This window comes from Schistocerca piceifrons, chromosome 8, assembly GCF_021461385.2.
Source record: "Schistocerca piceifrons isolate TAMUIC-IGC-003096 chromosome 8, iqSchPice1.1, whole genome shotgun sequence".
In the NCBI taxonomy this organism is placed as follows: Eukaryota; Metazoa; Arthropoda; class Insecta; order Orthoptera; family Acrididae; genus Schistocerca; species Schistocerca piceifrons.
This window is the reverse complement of record NC_060145.1, coordinates 334,299,714-334,308,952: the sequence shown is the minus strand read 5'-3', so window position 1 is coordinate 334,308,952 and position 9,239 is coordinate 334,299,714. Positions and strand designations below refer to the sequence as shown.

General features: G+C 39.2%; 1 pseudogene; it reads left to right on the top strand.

The window, feature by feature from the left end:
- Nucleotides 1-428: 428 nt before the first annotated feature.
- LOC124712788 lies at nt 429-606 on the top strand (annotated as a pseudogene).
- The last annotated feature ends 8,633 nt before the right edge of the window (nt 607-9,239 follow it).

Sequence of the window (9,239 nt, the reverse complement as noted above, 5' to 3'; positions counted from 1 at the left end):
TACGCAACACACACAACGGTTTCTGTCACTGCTCACCCAGCACACTGGTCACTTCACTAGACCCCGCTACCATGGACAAGATCAGAGGAGTCAGCGCATACTTTGTATCTAACTGACCGAGATAATCTGTCACCGAAGCCTCGTGACCACCCCTGCCGCCAGCCACAGTGCACTGCGAAACAAACAGCTGTGGCTTGGATGTATACAGTACTTCTAACCAGTTCCACCCCAGCATAGACCCGCCTCCAAGTTTAAAAAACGCATGATGTAAACCATACATCTCAAATTTCTCACACTAAATGTAGATTTTTCTCTTTTATAGAAGTTATTTTCGAAGACAGAGAAAATCAGGGCATACACGCAGTTTCTCATCGCTAAAGTAGCGTTCCTTGTTGTGAAAATCCTGTAACCGTATGGCGTAGGCTATATTTCCTCTGACTATTTTCTCATCAAGTAGAAAAAGATCTGTTCTAATCAGCTTAATATCTGTTATGCCCTGCATCACAGGACTAGAATATTAAACTCCTTTTTGGCTCGTGAGGGAGTGCTACGATCTACCTCAATTACAGGATGTCTCCTCACTTTCGAATTCCCCTTAAAGTAACTAAATGCATCGCTACATAAGAAGTCTCTTAAGGTAACAGCACAGACAAGCTGCAAATATTAGGTTTATACTATATATCACTTTACAAAATCGGTAATACATTTGATTTTTTCACAATGGTCGTCTCTCCCTGTGTAGGTGGGAGATTGAAATTTCGTTAAAAGATATTGCCGCAACGAAAAAAAAAAAAAAGAACGCCTGACTAACGCTCCAACTCAAGAATCATAATCGTGGTACCTCAGCCATCGCTTCCATCCACCAGATGGAAATTTGTTGGTATCAAATTGATAGGCTAATTAATTAAATTGATCATGAGAGTCACTTTCCATGGCGAGTAATTTTTTTTCTTTTTTCAACAGTCGGATTGTGCTCACCAGGTAGCTCAAATGGGAATACCTGGAGGAAGACGATGTCCTTTTCGAGGAACACTATTGAGAACCGACATTTGAAGCTGACCTCCACTGGCAACATACATTTGCGTAAGGACTTTGCTATTAGAAACATGATCACAACGATTATGTTGCCGTCATACTGCATAAAAAGCGGTGTTGGTTCTACAGGCACACACAAGAGCCGCTGAGAGAGTTACGCTTTCTGGTAGAAATGCTATCTGCGGTTTGGAATCAAGTGGAATCATCAGCATACCAATGGACAGAAGGGATAGAAAAGACACAGTTGGTATGTGACGATGTACTGTAATAAGCACCATAGTTAATAGTGAGATCAATTTTAGCAATTTTATCACTTTTTCTGTAATTTCAACGCCAACAAATGACATGAGAGCATGCTCCCCAGTTTCTGTATCGTCGCTAAACCACCCCCTCCACTACTTTTCGATTACCATATACTACATTGAGAATTTAAATAGATGACTGTGCAGTATGTCCATTCATCATTCTTAATTCTCAAACATATACGCTAAAGTATACCAGACAACGCCATATACCAATGCAGTTAGGTTACCTACATATTTCTAGCATATCATCATGGAACATAATTTACGACTAGATTGCCCATCTTTCCTTATCTGGATGGGAGTTACAGAGCGTTCTCTCATTCTTAGGATAAAGTTGGATATTGAAATATCTTCACACATTGTCTTTAACCAACCCTCTATACAACACTGTCCTCGATATAATTTTCAGCTGATCAGAAGTAAGGGGATACTATTACCCACTAGATTCCACATCTCGTGAAGGAACAGAATGACCTGAGTCCATAACTGCTGTTCAGTGAAGACTGTTCTGCACCAATCTTACTCACAGCGCCCATCCAAGTGCACAAGTTCTTTCCAGACGCGCACACGTCGAGGAGGCTAGCATCCTTTATCGGTGTATAGTAGATCTGAGAGTGTTGTGATGATATAACAGACTGTTAAGAAGAAATGTGTAGTTTATGCATGATGGATCTCCAGACGGACATAGTTTGAAACATTTTACATAAATCAACTGTGCTATCAAATCTGAAGCAGTGTTCCGGTGTTTAGTGTCCGTACCAAGAAGGTATCAGAAAGGCAGATATGATCATTGAACATAAACACATTTCAAAGGCTAAACGGTTCTGCACTTAAACCGATATAATGTTAGAGCAATGCAGTTTCTGACCTATTTGTAGTGTGGAATGCGATGCTGTCAATATTCCAATGTAAAAAATATATTTCCATTGCATGATATACATTCTCCCTGTAAGTTTCTCTACGATAAACTATGGTGACAAACTGTAAAGTGATAAAACTACTACCTTGTTCACCAAAGAAAACATCGAACCTTTTGTAACACAAACACTACCTAGTTTTCCAGAGGTGTATGACGCCTGCTGTGTACAAAGTTCAAGCCAGATTACTGTTTAGAAATTATGATATGTTCACAAGAGCCCTACAAAAAGATCGTTGGCAGCCGAAAATGCATACGAAGAAACAATGACCTCTTATGAGGAACCAAACACCATGATCAGCAGCCAGAGGAGATGTAACAGTCTTATTGCAGTTTACCACTGCTCTGGTAACCTTCCTCTTGCACACAGAAGTCATGGTCCGATGTTAGGTTGTATTGTCCATGTGCAGGATTGCTGTTTCGCCTCGATGTCACATCTCTAGAGTGCCTCCTCTTTCCACTATTAAGGAGTGTATCTGTAACATCAGCATATTCTCGCCCTCCAGAACAGGCAAATTTATTTATTTTGCTCAGTATTCTTTTCATGATATTTGTCTCTAATATTATGTGTTCTCTGTCAATTTCCATAATTTTACTATGTTTTTGTGATTTTTTATATTTCATCGTGTTTGCCTCAATTTTTACGTATTTCACATCATTTTTTCGTGATGATAGTAGGTTATCCTCGAATTTTTTTTCGATTTTTTCCACAGTTTTCCGCATGTATATGGTCTAATTGTTCACATACCCATCTGCTGTTTGATTTTCTACAAGAGTATTTGTGTCTTTTACATACAAACCTGCTTGCCCTCTCCCCGATGATCCACATGCATGTATTTTGGATAGGACGAAAGTGAAAAGTACAATAACAGTCGCTTCATACCTATACGAAACTGAAGACTCGATTTTTTATGTCCAAGTTGTGACAGAGAAATGGAGTTAGTTTTGTTCGTCTAGATGGGTGTGTTGACAATGATTTTCTAATGATGAACACTAATCATCAAACATGCGTTGGAAGCACTCCGCTGAAAGTGGTGTGGAAACGTTTGCTGTTGACGATTGCAGGTAGATAGCGCCCTTAGTCACACGCAGAATATGCAGTTGCATACAAGTCGATCGCGAGTTATACCACACAACTGATGCACACCGAGAGAGCAACTGAAAAAAATGGTTAAACGTGTGATAAATGACCTGCAGCAACATCACCGTCTCTCTAGAATGCATCATCAATGTACCATTAAATCATACATCGTTATAACCCCTCTCAACAGACCATTCCATCTACTTTCTATCGTCTTTTAACGCAGATCCATGTCAGTTTAGAGGCAGATGGCTCTCTTTCCCAGAAAAGCAACAAAGACAGCAGTCAATCTGTATTTATCACTATTGCCTCAATAGACATACAGTAGAACGATGTTAAAAAACTATACGTCAACAATTCTGTAAGGCATTTGTTAGCTGACACCACATGGTTGTGATTGGTGGAGAGCACGGAGAAATACTGATTGTTAGGGTTTAAAGCGCCGAAAAAGTCATTCATAGGGTCAAACATGTGACCCATTATGTAACTGTATATTGCAGTCACCCCAGCTGTTAATACAACGCTCTTTAGCTAAGGACATTTATAAAAATTTGTAAAGTGGTTGCTGATAACGTTGAGGTCACATGCAGGCTTGTTACCCAACATACAGGGTCTACATAAAATCCGGGAACACTTTCAATTGTTTATTGTACAAGAACTAAACATTATACAGATCTCATACATACTGCTTTTTGAAGAGAAACTCTGAAAGCATTTTTTTTTTTTTTTTTACAAACATTCAATATACGAACCATGAGTGACCTGGCAGACATCAATACAGTAATAGAATTCTTACCTGTCCCAGCATGGCATCGTCAACTGTGGCAGTTGCTTCCCGTATTCTCTCCCGGAGTTCTGCTACATCACTTGGTAGAGGCGGTACATACACCAGGTATTTAATGTGTCTCCACAGAAGAAAGTCACACAGAGTGAGATCTGGTGATCGGGTAGGCCATTTCGTGAAACAGCTGTTCCCTTCTGTAGCATGGCTGATCCTTCAGGCTTCCGCACTACCTCCAATTTGAATGGTTTCATAGACAGCTTCTGTCGCAGAACTTTCTGCTCTGTAATTGGAGCCATTTCGAGTTCATGGGATGTACGATGCACCGATGGGATGCATTTAAATAGGTGATCGGGTAGGCCATTTCGTGAAACAGCTGTTCCCTTCTGTAGCATGGCTGATCCTTCAGGCTTCTGCACTACCTCCAATTTGAATGGTTTCATAGACAGCTTCTGTCACAGAACTTTCTGCTCTGTAATTGGAGCCATTTCGAGTTCATGGGATGTACGATGCACCGATTTCTTGGCTCCTTATAAATGTCTCTTGTAGGCACTCCACATTCACTTCACTCACACTGTATGCCATACGCTGTCTTGTATCCCATAAATCATTTAAATAAACAATATTCCACACATTGTCTTAAGTATTTAAACAATATTCCAAACACTGCAATTGATTTCTCACCAAATGGACAATCAACTGATTCTTTTTTCTTTTCAATTTCCAGGTGGGGGAGGGGAGTGGCAGGGCTGGGGGATTTCCCAGAGGGTTTAATTAATTGATAGATTTAATTAATTAGTCCATCAAATTGATATCAAAAGTGTGCTTGTATTGGTGAGGGGAGCTCCCAGATGGGTGGGGGAGGAGGAGGGGGAGGGGTGGAGGTTTCTTGGAATGACAGATTATTCCCAGGGGATCAAATCCACTTAGTAGAACAACAGGTTAAGGACCTGTCAAGTAAAAGAGAACAATAGGTTTGACTCTGAATGTGTGCTTGCCGCTGTTGTAGGCAACCCACACTAACAAACTGTGGCGATTCTCTCTTTACCATATTACTATCCACTCCTGCATGAGTACAATATTGATGACAAATTGCTGGAAACAGTATCTGTCGTAAAATATCTAGGAGTGACTACCCAGAACGACCTCAAGTGGAATGACCACATAAAGCATACAGAAAAAAAAAAAAAAAAAAAAAAAAAAAAAAAAAAAAAAAAAAAACAGATCCCAGACTGAGATTCAGAGGAAGAATGTTAAGCAATCATCCACGAAGGAAGTGGCACACAAAGAGCTTGTCCAACCGATTGTTGAATACTGTTCATCTATCTGGGATCCTTACTAGATAGGACTGATAGAAGAGACAGAGAAAATCCAAAATGAGCACCGGGTTTTGTCACAGGGTCGTTTAGTCAGCGGGAGAGCATTATAGAGATGCTCAACAAACTTCCGTGGCAGACAGTACGAGAGAGGCATTGTGCATCATAGAGAGCTCTACTACTGAAACTTCGAGAGAGTACTTACCCAGAACAGTCAGAGAACATATTATTTCCTCCAGCATATATCTTGCGAAATGACCACGACGAGAAAATTCGATAAATTAAAGCTAATACAGAGGCTTACTGACAATCATTCTTCCCATGCGCTATTTGCATGAGAACAGGGAAGGGGTTATTAATTAGCAGTTCCAGAAGAACCCTCCGCCACACACCACTGGAGGTTTATGGAATCTGATGTAGGTGTACATGGAGACAAAATCGATTTCAGAAGGTTTGTTTTGATGGTTTTCTTCGAGTGCATCGTTATTACAGTGTATGTCTCGAAAAACTTCTGAGGCGAAGCCATTCTCTGTTGATCCTTCACGAATGCAATCAACAACATTTATATGATCGCGGAAGATATATTTTATATCGTACTTACTGCTGATCCCAATTACTTTTCTGTAATTGCATTACGACTTCTAAAATAGGCATCCCGTCTAGTTTTTGGACCTCATCGACTGATAGAAGGAAAAGGCTGATAACTCTTTTATTACTGTGGACACGTACTTCTACTATTTCAATAAAGAAACGCTTAAGGTTTTAGTGCAAGCTCGACCGACTTAATATGTAAAATTCGGTTGACTTTACTCTGTGAATGTAAATATGTATCAAATATACACTTTACACGTTACAGATATCTTGGAAGCATAAACACATTTTCGTATATGCATTATTCTTTGTTGATGAGTATGTCAACGATTGTGCAGATAACTACATTAAGAAAGAAGAATGCATGCTAGGACCCTCAACTGAAAAATGGAACTAAATTAGCAATGGTTGTATTAAGCACGCCAATTTTCCTCATTGCATCCAAGCCCTGGATGGAAAATGTAAACATTTAGTAAAACCTCTAAAACAAGATTCGCTCTATTTCAGTTACAAACTTTTTTTCTGTGTTCTTCCCATAGCCATTGTAGACTTGTTTCACTTTCACTTTCATTGATGTCAGGGAATGTGGAGAAAATTGTGATTCAAATACATTTAAAAACAGCGTGTTTTTGGGGAAACTAGAAAGATGTACATCAGTATTACCTTAACCAAAACAGCTGACAGATACACCTGACCCCCCATGTACCATATTTTCTTGTGGAGGATGAAGACTTTGCTTTTTTCTAAAGAAATATTAAGGCCATATGTGTGAAAAAAAGAATGTAGTAATTCCAATTCCAAAGAAAACAAGTACTGACAGGTTTGAATATTACTGAACTATCAATTTAATAAGTTATAGTTGCAAAATACTAACACGAATTCTTTACAGAATAATGGAAAAACTGATAGAAGCTGACCTTGGGGAAGAACAGTTTGAATTCTGGAGAACTGTAGGAACATGTGAGACAATACTGACTCTATCTTAGAAGATGGGTTAAGGGAAGACAAACCTACGTTTACAAAACTTGTAGACTTAGAGAAAGCCTTTGACAATGTTGACTGGAATAGTCTCTTTGAAGTTCTGAAGATAGCATGGATTAAAGTACAGGGAGCAATATGCTATTTACAGCTTGTACAGAAACCAGACAACAATTGTAAGAGTCGAGGGGCGTGAAAGGGAGGCTCTGAGACAGGTCTGTAACCTATCCCCAATGTTGTTCAATCTGTACACTAAGCATGTAATGAAGGAACAAAGAAAAATTTGAGGTAAAAGTTAAAGTTCAGGGAGAAAAAATAAAAACTTTGAGATTTATCGATGACAATTCTGTTAGAGACAGCAAGGAAGAGCAGTTGAACGGTATCGACATTGTCTTGAAAGAAGGATATGTGATGAACATCAACAAAAGCAAAATAAGGATAATGGAATGTAGTCGAATTAAATCAGTTGACGCTGAAGGATTTGGATTAGGAAATGAGACACATAAACTAGTAGGTGAGTTTTGGTATTTGGAGAGCAAAATAACTGATGATGGCTGTGGTAAAAGGGTATAAAATGTAGACTGGCAATGGCAAGGAAAGGGTTTTTGAAGAAGAGAAATTTGTTAACATCGAATATAGATTTAAGTGTTAGAAGTCTTTTCTGAAGGTATTTATCTGGAGTGTAGTCACTTATGGAGGTGAAAAATGGACGATAAACAGTTTAGATAAAAAGGGAATAGAAAACCTTTTGAAATGTGATGCTTCAGAAGAATGTTGAAGATTAGATGTAGATTATGAGAATGGAATCGGCGAGAAAAGAAATTTGTGGCACAACCTGATTAAAAGAAGGGATTGGTTGATAGGACACATTCTGACATATCAAGGGATCACCATTTTAGTATTGGAGAGAAGTGTTGGGGGGAGGGGGGTAAAATTCGTAGAGGGAGGCTAAGAGATGAATACAATAAACAGATTCTGAAGGATGTAACTTGTAGTACTCCTTTGGAGATGAAGAGGCTTGCACAGCATACAGTATCATGGAGAGCTACATCAAACCAGTATTCGGACTGAAGACCACAACGGCAACAACAATAAAATGCACGGAAGAAACTGAATCACAAAGAAAAACGTGTTTAAATTACTCAAGCCCAGAAATTTATTGAATGCACTTCCGGAATTTTAAATCACAAGTAGAGGATTTTTCATCAGTCCCTGAATGTCAAACTGGATTTTGGAGTTCTATTGTCGAAGTGTGCAACTCATTCTGCACAATTTCGTTAGAATAAGAGAGGGATATGAATTTGTAGACTGCACCTGTTAGTAGGTCACGTGATACTGTACTATATAAGTTTATGAAATATTTTGTTGGTACGGGAGATGTGCCCTGGCAGCCATCCAAAACTCATTGAACGCAAGACACCTGTCTCAAAGACAGGGATTTTCAGTTGTATAAAATTATTTTTTTATGCAGGGTGTAACAAAAAGATATGGCCAAACTTTCAGGAAACATTCTTCACATATAAAGGAAGAAAATGTTACACGGAATGGGTTTGGGAATGCTTTGTTTCTGTATTGGAGCTCAGTTTCTACAATTCTTCAACACATTGACCATAGGAAACGTACAGTTAAAGAACGTATCAGCACAGTATAAAACACTTTATAAAAGGAATATTCAAAATACCCCACCACTACATGTGAACCATACTGGCCATATTGGAAAACATTTGGCAACAAATTACAATCCTGCAAGCACACTGAAGATGGGCTAGAGATCTGCCAGGGCTTCCAGTCAGAATAAAAAGAGCCTTAACTCTCGCAATATTATTTTGCAACGTCAGTATATGACTCGTAAATTAGATACGGAAATAATCCAAAGTATGTACGCCATCGCCACACGCAAATGAGACTGAGCAATGGGCACAGTCGAGCAAAATAAAATGTTTCTACAAAATCAGTGACTCACAGAGCTCACAGAACATCTCTCTGTAAACTATAAAATGCGAAAGTAGAAAGCTGCAGGGATAGGGCACCATATGTTGGTAAGTCTAACCTCCACTCATTCACTTGCATTTAATCTCCCACCAACGGGACTCAAATTGTGAACAGACATGAAACGGGAAAACGAGCTGCACATACCTGATAACAGTAAAATCGCCACATTTCTTCTCGATTCTTGCGGTCACTGCAAGGCTCAAGTAGGTCAGAGGTATGGTCACAATGGCATTCCGTACACAAA